The sequence below is a fragment of the Diceros bicornis genome, chromosome X (genome assembly GCF_020826845.1).
Source record: "Diceros bicornis minor isolate mBicDic1 chromosome X, mDicBic1.mat.cur, whole genome shotgun sequence".
Classification (NCBI taxonomy): Eukaryota; Metazoa; Chordata; class Mammalia; order Perissodactyla; family Rhinocerotidae; genus Diceros; species Diceros bicornis.
In genome coordinates, this window is record NC_080781.1 from 107,406,296 (window position 1) to 107,419,968 (window position 13,673).

At 47.0% G+C, this 13,673-nt stretch overlaps 1 pseudogene; it reads left to right on the forward strand.

Annotated features, from left to right (window-relative positions):
• Window positions 1-2,213: 2,213 nt before the first annotated feature.
• On the forward strand, window positions 2,214-12,638 carry LOC131400340 (uncharacterized; annotated as a pseudogene).
• The last annotated feature ends 1,035 nt before the right edge of the window (window positions 12,639-13,673 follow it).

A 13,673-nucleotide genomic window follows, 5' to 3' on the forward strand; every position in this document is an offset into this window, starting at 1 on the left:
ATAGCCTTCTCTCTGAATAATGGATCCCTACTTACTCAACATTCATTACCGCTGAAATGATCACTCCCATAACAAAAAAATCTACTTGTGTTTCTTGATGTCTTAAAAATTTGAAATATATGTGGATAATAATTTGCAATTGTCTCACTGGGTATGCTAATATCATATTAAAAGCCTATCAAGCCCTAACCCTGAATGTGGCTGTATTTGGAGATACAGCATTTAGGAAGTAATTAAGATTAAATGAGGTCATAAGGATAGAGTCCTAATCCCATAGAACTGGTGGCTTTATAAGAAGAGGAGGATCTCTCTCTCTTTCTCTCTCTCTCTCTCTCCCCACATGCACACACCAAGGAAAGGTTGTATGAGTGCACAGTGAAAAGGTGGCCATCTGCAAGCCAGGAAGAATGTTCTCATTAGAACTCGACCATGATGGCACCCTGATCTCAGACTTCCAGCCTCCAGCACTATGAGAAAATAAGTTTGTGTTGTTTAAATCACCAAGTCTATCATATTTTGTTATGGCAGCCCCAGAAGATTAATACAGATTTTGGGACTGAGATTGGTTCTAGAGGAATAGAATTTTAAGGATGGGTTTTTGGAATTGGTTCTGGGGTTTCTGGAATTGGCTCTCTAATCTGGTTAAAGAAGCTAATGACTTTATTTCTAGTAGTAAAGAGAGCAGTCATAGTCCATGGCATGATCTAGCACTGTATATATACATAATATCACCATGGATATTCCTAATCAACCACTTATAAGAAGCAAGGAGCCGGGTGACTGTGTATACAACACTTTCTAAAATTTTTGGCAAAGTAATGAATATAATGAGATTGGTTAGTTGTTCCTAATGTTGTTGGACAAAGTGGGGAAAGAAAAGGGTGAGCTGAGAGATTGGAATTCCCATTTCGAGCGCTGCGTAAATCACCTGAAAGCTTCTATTTGGGCCCTGAATGAAACCCTTATCCCCTGCTGAGGTTGCTGAAAGTCAAATGCATAATCGCTTCCTGCAATTGGCTGAATTACAATGCAAATTGAACTCCCAGCCCCACAGGGTGTCTGTGGTTAAAGTGAGGGCATTGATTAGAAAAGAATGAGATCCTGCAAGTTGGAATGGGGCTGTATGGGAAGACCTTGATGAAGCTAAGGACATTGAGCCCCTAAATTCTGATGACTATTCCTTGCCAGCGGAAGAGGCTTTTTCATCCTTGGTGGTAGTAGCCTCTCTACCCCTATTTGAGGGGATTAATCTTGCATTGCCAGAGGAAATTGTAATGGACTCTCCTGAGGTAGTTGTCATACTTTTGAATTCTGAGTCTCTTCATCACCCATCTTTACTTCTAGATCTGTAAATACATTCAAGTTTCAGCAGGCGCCCAAAGGTGATGCACAAAGTATGACCCATGAGGAGATGCACTACACTACAAAAGAATTACTTGAGTTTTTTAACTCATGCAGACAGAAATTTGGGGGAAACGTGTGGGAATGGGTATTAAGGGTGTGGGATAACAGTGGAAAGTACATAAAGTTGGATCAGGCCACATTTATTGATACGTACTCACTAATCAGAGACTCTGCGTTTAATGTTGCAGCTTGGGGAGTTAGAAAAGTCTCTAACAGTTTGTTTGATCGGTTGGCTGAAACATGGACCAAAAGGTAGACCAAAGTGAGCAAGTTAGAAATTCTAGACCTGCCTTGATTTAATGCAGAGGAAGAGATTCAAAGGCTTAGAGAAACTGGAATTTTAAAGTGTTGTTTTAGACCTACTCACCCACCCTGGGTAAGAAATAAACACATGAGGTGAGCCCTGACATCCTTGAAGAGCTCTGTGTTCACTCTTCTCTATAGGCCAGAACTTACAGTGGGAACTGCATTTTAAATTGGGAAGCCTAAATGCAATGGGAGTAATTGGATTCTGGGGTGGCAGGGGCCAAGCGGCAGCACTCAACTGCCAAAGGCAAGGTGGGTATAGTTACCATAATGAACAGCAGGGTCAAAGCAGCAATCAGAATAGTCTGACTGACAGACCTATGGCATTGGCTAATTGATTATGGTGTTCCTAGAAGTGAAATAGATAGGAAACTTACTAAATTCTTACTTAATCTTCATAAGCCGAAAAGTTCTAGTTCAAGTGAACAAATGTCTAACCTGAATCATAAAAACAGTCATGGCCTGCCATTGATTCCAGTCTTGAGCCAATTTACAGACCCAGAATGAAGGGGAGGTCATGTTCCTTGGGGGAAGACCTCAGCACACTACAAAAAATTTCTGCCATTAATCTTTCTCCCAGCCTTCCCTAAAAATACCTATGGTCTTTTACCAGGGTAACTGTGCATTGGGGAAAAGTAAATAATCAGACCTTTCAGGAACTAATAGACATTGGCTCTAAACTGGCACTAATTTCACAAGACCCAAAAAGTCACTGTGGTCTATCACTGTAGGGATTTATGGAGGTCAGATGATCCGTTGAGTTTTAGCTCTGGTCTGTCTCACAATAGGCCCAGTGGGTTCCCAAGCCCATCCTGTGGTTATTCCTCCAGTTCCAGAATGCGTAATTTGAATAGACATACTCAGAAGCTGGCAGAATCCTCACATTGGTTCCCTGATCTGTGGAGTGAGGGCTATTATGGTGAGAAAGGCCAAGTGGAAGCCACTGGAACTACCTCTACTTAGAAAAATAGTAAACCAAATCAACACTGCATTCCTGGGGGGATGGCAAAGATTAATGCTACAATCAAAGACCTGAAAGAAGCAAGGGTGGTGATTCCCAACACATCTTCATTCAACTCACATGTTTAGCCTGTGCAGAAAACAGATGAATTTTGGAGAATGACAGTGGATTATTGTAAGCTTAACCAGGAGGTGACTCCAATTGGACCTGCTATACCAAATGAGGTTTCCTTTCTTAAGCAAATTAACACATCCCCTAGTATGCAGCACAATACCTGATACGCAGCTAGTGATCTGACAAATGCTTTTTTCTCTATACCTTTTAGTAAAGAGCACCAGGAACAGTTTCCTTTCAGCTGGCAAGGCCAGCAATACACTTTCACTGCCCTACCTCGGGGGTATATTAATTCTCCACTCTATCTCATAATTTCATTCATAGAGATCTTGATCACCTTCTCATTCTACAAGATAGCACACTGGTCCATTATGTTGATGACAGTATGCTGATTGGACCTGGTAATTAAGAAGTGGCAACTAGTTTAAACTTATTTGTAAGACTTTTGGATGTCAGATGGTGATAAATAAATCCAACAAAAGTTCAGACACCTTCTATTTCAGTGAAATTTCTAGAGATCCAGTGCTGTGGGGTATGTAGACATATTCCTTCTAAGGTGAAAGATAAGTTGCTGCATCTGACCCCTCCTACTGAAGGATGTAAATTATGTTAAAAATTTAATATGTTAACACCTTAAGGGGCAGTTGGGGCGAGTCTTCTATGAATAGAGTCTATCGATCCCAACTGACTCTGTTCGTGGAAGACTCACCCTAAACTGTTCAGAGAAAATTGAGAACAAGGGAGTGCTACAGAGGGATAAGTTTGGGAGGGTCGGGGTGGAGGGGGGCCAGGTGGGGACATGTGTGTGCACCTTGATAGCTGTTTCGCGCCGTAGCAATTCGCGCCATAAAATGTAACTGTCTGAATGTTTTGAATTAACCAATCATGTAAAACCGCGCCAACCTTTTCCCGCTTTATGCTCCCAAATCCTATAAAAGAACTTGCCCCCTAAGGCTCGGGGTCGACCCCTCTGTCTCCTGCGAGGGACACGAGTCGACCCGGAGCTCCGCTCAATAAACCTCTTGCGTTTGCATCAAGTTCGGTCTTCTGTGTCTGTGGGCCCGCGTCATCCCGAGACCTGGTGAGTTGGGATTTCCCTCCCCTTCCCCTTGGGAATCCAACATTTGGGGGCTCGTCCGGGATCCACGCGGTAACCCCAGACTCCGAAGACCCCTTGGAGGTAGGCCTGAGTGACTGAGTGTGTGAGTGTGTGCGGCGCCGCAAAGTATTGTTTTATTGTTTTGGTTTCAGTATCGGGCAGCCGCCGCTTCGGCCCGTGAGGACCGAGCGGCTGCAGTGGCAGACGTGCTAGGGACTGCAGGCTGCAACCCTGGGGGACGCCCCAAGGGATAAGGGGAGTCAGGAAAGCCTGACCAACCCCCCTTCCAGGTGGGAAAAGGAGCGATACCTTTTCCCGGGGAGGACTCGGAAACCCCTCCCGTCTGAAGCTGCCTTCGGCTGGCTTGTAGAGACGCCTTCCGGGCAGGGTTGTCTGTGTTTTAGTGTGTCTTTAGTGTTTATTGTTCTGTTTTTGTTCGTTACGTGGACTTCCTTTGACGGGATGGGACAGACTGTGACGACCCCCCTTTCCTTGACCCTAGACCACTGGACTGAAGTGCGAGCGAGAGCGCACGACTTATTGGTAGAAATAAAGAAAGGGCGCTGGCAGACTTTTTGCACCTCTGAGTGGCCCTCCCTCAATGTGGGTTGGCCCCCTGAGGGGACGTTTAATCTAACTATTATCCTCGCGGTGAGGGCTATTGTTTTCCAGGAGAGACCGGGGTCCCATCCTGACCAACGACCATATATTACAGTGTGGCAGGATCTGGTGCAGAACCCACTCCCGTGGGTTAAGCCATGGGTAAAAGCAGAAAAACTAAGCCCCCGAGTCCTGGCGCTGCAGGATGCGGAGACACGACAAAAATCGAAATCAACTCGAACAGCGGAGTCGGAGACCCCTTCGGCCCCCCCCCCCCCCCCCCCGGGGTCTACCCTGAGATTGAGCCTCCTCCCGAATGGCCCCCTTTCTCGCCTCCCCCTTACCCCTCCCCCGCTCCAGGATCGCAATCAGGACGGAGGGCGACTGGCTCGGGTCCCTCTGCTGGAACCCGAAGCCGCCACGGAGCCACTCCGGACGGGCCTGATACCACGGTGGCGCTCCCGCTAAGAGAGTATGGAGCCCCTGCGGGGCCCAACCAGCTGTCACCCCTCCAGTACTGGCCTTTCTCTTCCTCAGACCTGTATAACTGGAAAAATAACCATCCCCCCTTTTCAGAAAACCCCGCCGGATTAACCGCCCTGATAGAGTCCCTAATGTTTTCCCATCAGCCCACTTGGGATGACTGTCAACAGCTCTTACAGGCACTCTTCACCACGGAGGAGAGAGAAAGAATCACACAGGAAGCAAGAAAGAATATCCGAGGCACCAACGGGCAGCCGGCAACGATAGCGGAAGCGGAAGAAGGGTTTCCGCACAACCGGCCCAATTGGGACTATAACACGGCTGAAGGTAGGGAGGCGCTGTCCGTTTATCGCCGGGCTCTAGTGGCGGGTCTCCGAGGGGCCGCAAGGCGGCCCACCAATTTGGCTAAGGTAAGAGAGATCCAGCAGGGGCCCACTGAACCTCCCTCCGTTTTCCTAGAACGATTGATGGAGGCTTACCGCAGGTATACGCCCTTCGACCCATCCTCGGAAGGGCAAAAGGCCTCTGTCATTATGGCCTTTATTGGACAGTCTGCCCCAGATATAAAAAGGAGATTACAAAGGCTAGAGGGGCTGCAGGACTACGACTTGCGGGACGTGGTAAAGGAGGCTGAAAAGGTGTATCATAAAAGAGAGAGTGAGGAGGAAAAGCGAGAGAGAGAGAGAAGGGAGGCTGAAGAGAGGGAAGATAAGAGAGATAAGAGACAAGAGAAGAAACTGACCAAAATACTGGCCGCAGTGATAAAGGCGACAGGGCCAGATCATAGGCAGTCAGGGAACCTGGGCAACGCCCCACGACCAGGCTCGCGCAGACGACAGCCCTAAGACAAGGACCAATGTGCCTATTGTAAGGAGAGAGGACACTGGGCAAGGGAATGCCTGGTTCCTTGCCGGTCTCCTTGGAACACCCCTCTCCTGCCTGTAAAAAAGCCTGGAACTGCTGATTATAGGCCGGTCCAGGATTTGAGGGAAGTGAACAAGAGAGTGCAGGACTTACACCCTACTGTGCCAAACCCATATAACCTACTCAGCTCCCTCCCCCCATCACGGAAATGGTATACTGTCCTGGACCTGAAAGATGCATTCTTCTGTCTGCGGCTGCACCCAAAGAGCCAATTACTTTTTGCTTTCGAGTGGCGCGACCCTGACATGGGGGTCGCTGGACAACTGACTTGGACAAGACTGCCTCAAGGGTTTAAAAACTCCCCCACCCTGTTCGATGAGGCCCTCCACAGGGATTTGACTGACTATAGGGTTAAAAACCCTCAAGTGACTCTTTTACAGTATGTAGATGATCTACTGTTGGCGGCGGAGACCCCGGAAGACTATGAAGAAGGGACCAAGCGCCTCCTGGCCGAGTTGGGTGAGTTGGGGTACCGGGCGTCGAGGAAGAAGGCACAGCTGTGCCAGGAAAAAGTAGTCTATTTAGGCTACACACTAAAGGACGGCCACAGGTGGCTGACCGACGCACGGAAAAAGACTGTGATCCAGATCCCGGCCCCAACCTCCGCTCGCCAGGTAAGAGAGTTCTTGGGGACAGCCGGCTTCTGCCGATTGTGGATCCCTGGGTTTGCTACCCTGGCTGCTCCGCTGTACCCGTTAACTAAGGAGAATGGGAACTTTGTCTGGACTCTAGAGCACCAGAGGGCTTTCGAGACTCTAAAGCGGGCACTATTAGAGGCACCCGCGTTAGCCCTACCTGATTTGACTAAACCCTTCACCTTGTATGTAGATGAAAGAAAGGGAATAGCCAGGGGAGTCCTGACTCAAGCCCTTGGGCCCTGGAAGCGCCCAGTCGCATACCTATCAAAGAAATTGGATCCGGTAGCCAGAGGGTGGCCCTCCTGCTTAAGGGCAATTGCCGCCACTGCCCAGCTGGTAAAGGATGCAGACAAGTTGACCCTGGGCCAACAGATAACCATAGTAGCCCCCCATGCTTTAGCGAGCATTATCAGACAACCGCCAGACCGATGGATGACTAACGCCCGGATGACTCACTACCAAAGCCTGCTCCTAACTGAAAGAATTACCTTCGCCCCACCGGCTATCCTAAACCCAGCCACGCTGCTGCCCGAAGCCGACGACAGAGTGCCGGTTCACCAATGCGGCGACATCTTGGACCGATGGCAGCAGCTTTTTGGCAGAAGGTAAGAGAATGGCTGGGGCTGCTGTGGTAGACGGGAAAAAGACTCTATGGGCAAGCAGCTTGCCGGAAGGGACTTCTGCACAGAAGGCTGAGCTTATCGCCCTGACACAGGCGTTAAGGCTAGCTGAAAACAAGACTGTAAATATATATACAGACAGCAGGTATGCATTTGCTACTGCCCATGTCCATGGGGCTATTTATAAACAAAGGGGGCTGCTTACCTCAGCCGGAAAAGATATCAAAAATAAAGAGGAGATTTTGGGCCTCCTAGAGGCTATACACTTGCCCAAAAAGGTGGCAATCATCCATTGCCCGGGACATCAGAAAGGCACCGACCCCATAGCTCGAGGGAACCGCTTGGCGGATCTAGAAGCCAAGCGGGCGGCACTAGGACCCATGGTTCTGACCCTCCAGGGAACTAAAACCAACAAAACCGCCTCTAGGGAGGAATTGACTAAAGAAGAAAAGGTCCTTTCCGTTGTAGAAGGGCGAGAATACCTATCACATTTACATCGGCTAACCCACTTGAGCCCTCAGAAACTAATTGAAATTATCCAGGCCTCCCCGTACCAGGTACCAGATTTGAAGAAAACGGCTGAAGAAGTTTATAAAAATTGTAGAGCCTGCGCTCTCACAAACGCTGCAGTTTCCAAATGCAGCACGGGACACAGACTCCGGGGAAATAGGCCAGGAGCCTTTTGGGAGATAGACTTTACTGAAATCAGACCGGCCCGGTATGGAAATAAATATCTCCTAGTATTTGTAGATACCTTCTCGGGATGAGTAGAGGCTTTCCCCACCCGAAAAGAGACTGCCTCTGTAGTAGCCAAGAAGATATTGGAAGAAATCTTCCCGAGATTCGGGATCCCAAAGGTAATTGGATCTGACAATGGTCCTGCATTCGTTGCCCAGGTAAGTCAGGGATTGGCCAGTCAACTGGGGATCAATTGGAAATTGCATTGTGCTTATAGACCCCAGAGTTCAGGGCAGGTAGAAAGGATGAATAGGACAATTAAGGAGACCCTAACCAAATTGTCCATAGAGACCGGCGATAGTGACTGGACAGCCCTCCTGCCCTTTGCCCTGTTCCGCGTCCGGAACACCCCACAGGGACCCTTAAAACTTACACCCTTTGAGATCCTCTATGGAACCCCTCCCCCTTTGGCACAAATAGGGATACATGACCCTGACATTGTACCTTCTATACCTTTGTCAGCCCGCTTGAAAGCACTCGAGGCTGTCAGGCGCGACATCTGGAACCAGCTAAAAGAGGCTTACCAGCCTGGTGATCTGCTCATCCCGCACCAATTCCAGGTTGGGGACTCTGTCCTTGTGAGACGACATCGGACGGGGTCATTAGAGCCACGTTGGAAGGGGCCCTACGTGGTGCTCCTCACTACACCCACAGCAGTCAAGGTGGACGGTATAACTTCCTGGGTTCACGCTACACACGTGAAGAAGGCACCCCAGAATGCAGCAGATCTCTGGAAGGTGGAAAGGACTGATAACCCTCTTAAGCTGCGTTTGCGCCGTGGGAACGACGCGCAGGTCATCCAATCCTAACCCCCACGCCCCCCAGCTGCTTACGTGGCAAGTCGTCTCCCAGGTAGGAGACATCACCTGGTCAACCCAAAAAACTGCCCCCCCTTGGACTTGGTGGCCGGACTTACACCCTGACCTTTGTAAACTAGCTATTGGCGCCCCCGCTAATTGGGACCTAGAGGGGTACACTGATAACGGCAAGGCCCCTTCCTCCCCATCCCCTCAGGGACGCCATGGGTTGGACCCCTGGGGAGGATATGGCACCACTGACCGCCGGAGTATGTTAAGGGCATTGCCCTTTTATGTGTGCCCCGGCTACCACCGAGCTCGCTCACTTAACCCCACGTGCGGGGGCAAGGGGGATTTCTACTGCAGAAACTGGGGATGTAAGACTAGTGGGAGCACCTATTGGAAGCCCTCCTCCTCTTGGGATTTAATTGAGGTTAAGGCGAACTATAGTCATCAGAAGACAGGAAGCCAAGGGAATGCAGAATGGATCAAGGTACCAGAGTGCAACACCTGGTGCCACCCCTTAACCATTCAGTTACAGTTAAAACCTGGACCGGTAATGGCCATTCTTGGGGAATAAGACTATACAAAGAGCGGTACGATGATGGCCTGACCTTCAATGCTATAGATGAAGATCTTAGACTCTTAAAACAGTCCATCTTTAAGTTAGAAGAATCCCTCACCTCCCTATCTGAAGTAGTGCTCCAGAATAGAAGGGGATTAGATCTGCTGTTTTTAAAAGAAGGGGGCCTTTGTGCAGCCCTTAAAGAAGACTGTTGCTTCTATGCAGATCATACCGGGGTAGTCCGAGATTCTATGCAAAAATTAAAGAAAAGATTAGACATGAGGCAGCTAAGTAGGGAAGCCCAACAAAGCTGGTTTGAATCCTGGTTCAGTAAGTCCCCCTGGATGACAAGCTTATTGTCCTCCCTGGCAGGGCCCTTGTTGATTCTTTGTTTACTTTTGGTTTTTGGACCGTGTGTTTTCAATAGAATTACTGCTTTCATAAGGAAAAGAGTCAATGCAGTACATGCTATGATGCTCCAACGCCATTACCAAGCTCTCCCACGCAATGAGCCACTAATAGTAGACACCGAAAACTAAGTTCTAAGATTAGAACTAGGGACAAAAGAAGAAGTGGGAAATGAAGGATGTAAATTATGTTAAAAATTTAATATGTTAACACCTTAAGGGGCAGTTGGGGCGAGTCTTCTATGAATAGAGTCTATCGATCCCAACTGACTCTGTTCGTGGAAGACTCACCCTAAACTGTTCAGAGAAAATTGAGAACAAGGGAGTGCTACAGAGGGATAAGTTTGGGAGGGTCGGGGTGGAGGGGGGCCAGGTGGGGACATGTGTGTGCACCTTGATAGCTGTTTCGCGCCGTAGCAATTCGCGCCATAAAATGTAACTGTCTGAATGTTTTGAATTAACCAATCATGTAAAACCGCGCCAACCTTTTCCTGCTTTATGCTCCCAAATCCTATAAAAGAACTTGCCCCCTAAGGCTCGGGGTCGACCCCTCTGTCTCCTGCGAGGGACACGAGTCGACCCGGAGCTCCGCTCAATAAACCTCTTGCGTTTGCATCAAGTTCGGTCTTCTGTGTCTGTGGGCCCGCGTCATCCCGAGACCTGGTGAGTTGGGATTTCCCTCCCCTTCCCCTTGGGAATCCAACACTACAACCAAAACAGAGGCGCAATTTCTAGTAGGCCTCACTGGATTTGGAGGCAACATATCCCTCATTTGGGTGTGTTATTCTGGCCCACTTACTGAGTGACCTCAAAAACTCCTAGTTTTGAGTGAGACCCAGAACAAGACAAAGCTCTGCAATAGGTCTGGGCTGTCAGGCAAGGTGCTCTGCCACTTCAGTCATGTGATCCAGCAGAATCAATCGTGCAGCACAAGCCGTTAGGATTTGGGAGCAAAGCCGTGTCATCCTCTGCATATAACTTCGCTCCTTTTGAGAAACAGCTCTTGACCAGCTACTGGACCTTAATAAAGATTGAATGCTTAACCATGGGCCACAAATTTACTGTGTGACCTGAGCTGGATGTTATCTGACCCACCAAGCAGTAAAATTGGATGTGCACAGCAGCACTCCATCATCAATTGGAATTGTTAAATATATGATCATGCGCAAACAGGCCCTGAAAGCACAAGTAAGTTGCATGAATAAGTGGTCCAAATGTCATTGGTCCCCATTCTTGTTACACAGCCTTCTCTCTCCCAGCCTGCACCTATGGCATCATGGGGAGTTCTCTACAATCAGTTGACAGAGGAAGAGAAGATTCAGGCCTGATTTACAGATGGTTCGGCACAATATGCAGGCACCACCCAAAAGTGGACAGCTGCAGCACTGTAGCCCTTCTCTGGGACATTCCTGAAGGATAGCAGTAGAGGGAAATCTTCCCATTGGGAAGAACTTCAAGTAGTACACCTGGTTGTTCACTTTGCTTAAAAGAAGAAATGCCCAAATGTGTGATTACATACCGATTCACTGTCTATGGCCGATAGTTTGGCTGCATGGTCAGGGACTTAGAAGGAACACGATTGGAAAATTGGGAAAGAAGTATGTGGATAGAACTCTCTGAATGGGCAAAAAACATGAAAATATTTGTGTCTGATATGAATGTTCACCAAAGGATGACCTCAGCAGAGGAGAATTTTAATAATCAAATGGATAGGATGACCGTTTCTGTGGATACCAGTCAGTCTCTTTCCTTAGCCACCCCTGTCATTGCCCAATGGGCTCATGGACAGTGTAGCCATGGTGACAGGGATGGAGGTTGTTCATGCACTCAGCAACATGGACTTTCACTCACCTAGGACAACCTGTCTAAGGCCACTGCCGAGTGCCCAATCTGCTAGCAGCAGAGACCAATGCTAAGTCTTGATATGGCACCGTTCCCTGGGGTAATCTAGGGGTAGATTGATTATATTGGACTCCTTCCATGATGGAAGTGGCAATATTTTGTTCTTATTGGAATAGACACTGTGGATATCTATTTGTCTTCCCTGCTTGAAATGCTTCTGCCAAAACCACCATCCATGGACTTATAGAATGTCTTATCCATCATCATGATATTCCACCCAGCATTGTTTCTGATCCAGGAACTCCCTTCATAGCAAAAGAGATGAGGCAATGAGCCTATGATCATGGAATTCACTGGTCTTACCATGTTCCCCACCATCCTGAAGCAGGTAGCTTGATAGAATGGTATAATGGCATTTTGAAGACTCAGTTATAGCACCAGCTTGTTGCCATACCTTGTAAAGTGGGGGTGAAGTTCTCCAGAAGATTGGATATGCGTTAAATCAGCATCCAATATATGGTGCTGTTTCTTTCATACCCAGGATTCACAGTTTTAGGAACAAATAGGTGGAAATGGCAGTGGCACCACTCGTTATTATCCCTAGTTACTCTCTACCAAAATTTTTGCTCCCTGTTTCCACGACTGTATGCTCTGTTGGCCTAGAGGTCTTAATTCCAAAGAGAAGAATGATTCCAATAAGAAACACAACCATGATTCCATTGAACTGGAAGTTAAGACTGCCACTTGTCAACTTTGGGCTCCTCATGCCTCTGAATCAAGAGGCAAAGGAGGGAATTACTGTGCTGGTTGGGGTGATTGATCTTGATTGCCATAGGGAATTTGAACTACTATTCCATGGTGGAGTAAGGCAGAGTATGTCTGGAATACAGGAGATCCCTTAGGGTTTCTCTTAGTATTACCATCCACAGCGATTAAGGTCAATGGAAAACTACAACAACTCAATGTAGGCAGGAATACTAATGGCCCAGACTTTTCAGGAATGAAAATTTAGGTCACCCACCAGGTAAACAACTATGACCAGTTGAGGTGCTTGCTGAAGGCAAAGGGAGTACAGAATGGGTAGTAGGAGAAGGTAGTTATAAATACCAACTACAACTGCATGACCAGTTATATACATAGGACTATAATTGTCATGAGTATTTCTTCCTTATTTTGTTGTGAATACATTTGTTTGTGTGTATATATATATTTTTTTCATTTTGTTTCTTTTATTCCCTGGTCATGTAATATTAGATGTATTGACTTTACGTCACAATATTTAAGTATTGCTAATTTTACATCATAGTATTTAAGTTAGGAAATATCAAGAAAAAGAGTAAGCAACAATCAAGGACTTTACCTCCTCTTCTGGAGAAGAGATTAGTGTGTTTTCAGTTGTACACAGGATAGTTATATCATGTTAGGTGGAATTATGACCATGTTATTGTCTTTATTTGGTGATTTATTATGGCTTAAGGAGATTTGTATTGGTGCCATGTTGACAAGGGGTGGACTTATGATAGTTAATCTTATGCGCTAACATGACTGGGCCACAAGGCAGTCAGATATTTGATCAAACATTATTTTGGGTGTGTCTGCGAGGGTATTTTCAGATGTGATTGACATTTGAATCATAGACTGAGTAAAGCAAATTGCTCTCTCTAATGTGGGTGGTTCTCATCCAATCAGTTGATGTCCTAACTAGAACAAGAAATCTGATCCATATGCAAATAAGAAAAAACTCTTCCTGCCTGACTGGCTTGAGCTGGGACATTGGTCTTTTCCTGCCTTTAGACTTGAACTGAAACATCAGCTCTTTTTGTGTCTCAAGGCTGCCAGTTTTTGGACTGGAACTTACACCATTGGCTCTCCTGGTTCTCAGGCCTTTGGACTCAGACTAGAACTATATGTTGGCTTTCCTGAGTCTCGAGCTTGCCGATTGCACATCTTGGGACTTAGCCTCTATAATAATGTGAGCCAATTCCTCATAATATATGTATATATCCCTTATAATACATATATATATATATATATTCCTTATAGGATACATATGTATATACATCTCCTGTTAGTCCTGTTTCTCTGGAGAACCTTGAATAATACATGTATCTATCTAGCTATCTATATCTGTCTATCCATCTAATACACACACACACACACACAGAAACACACACA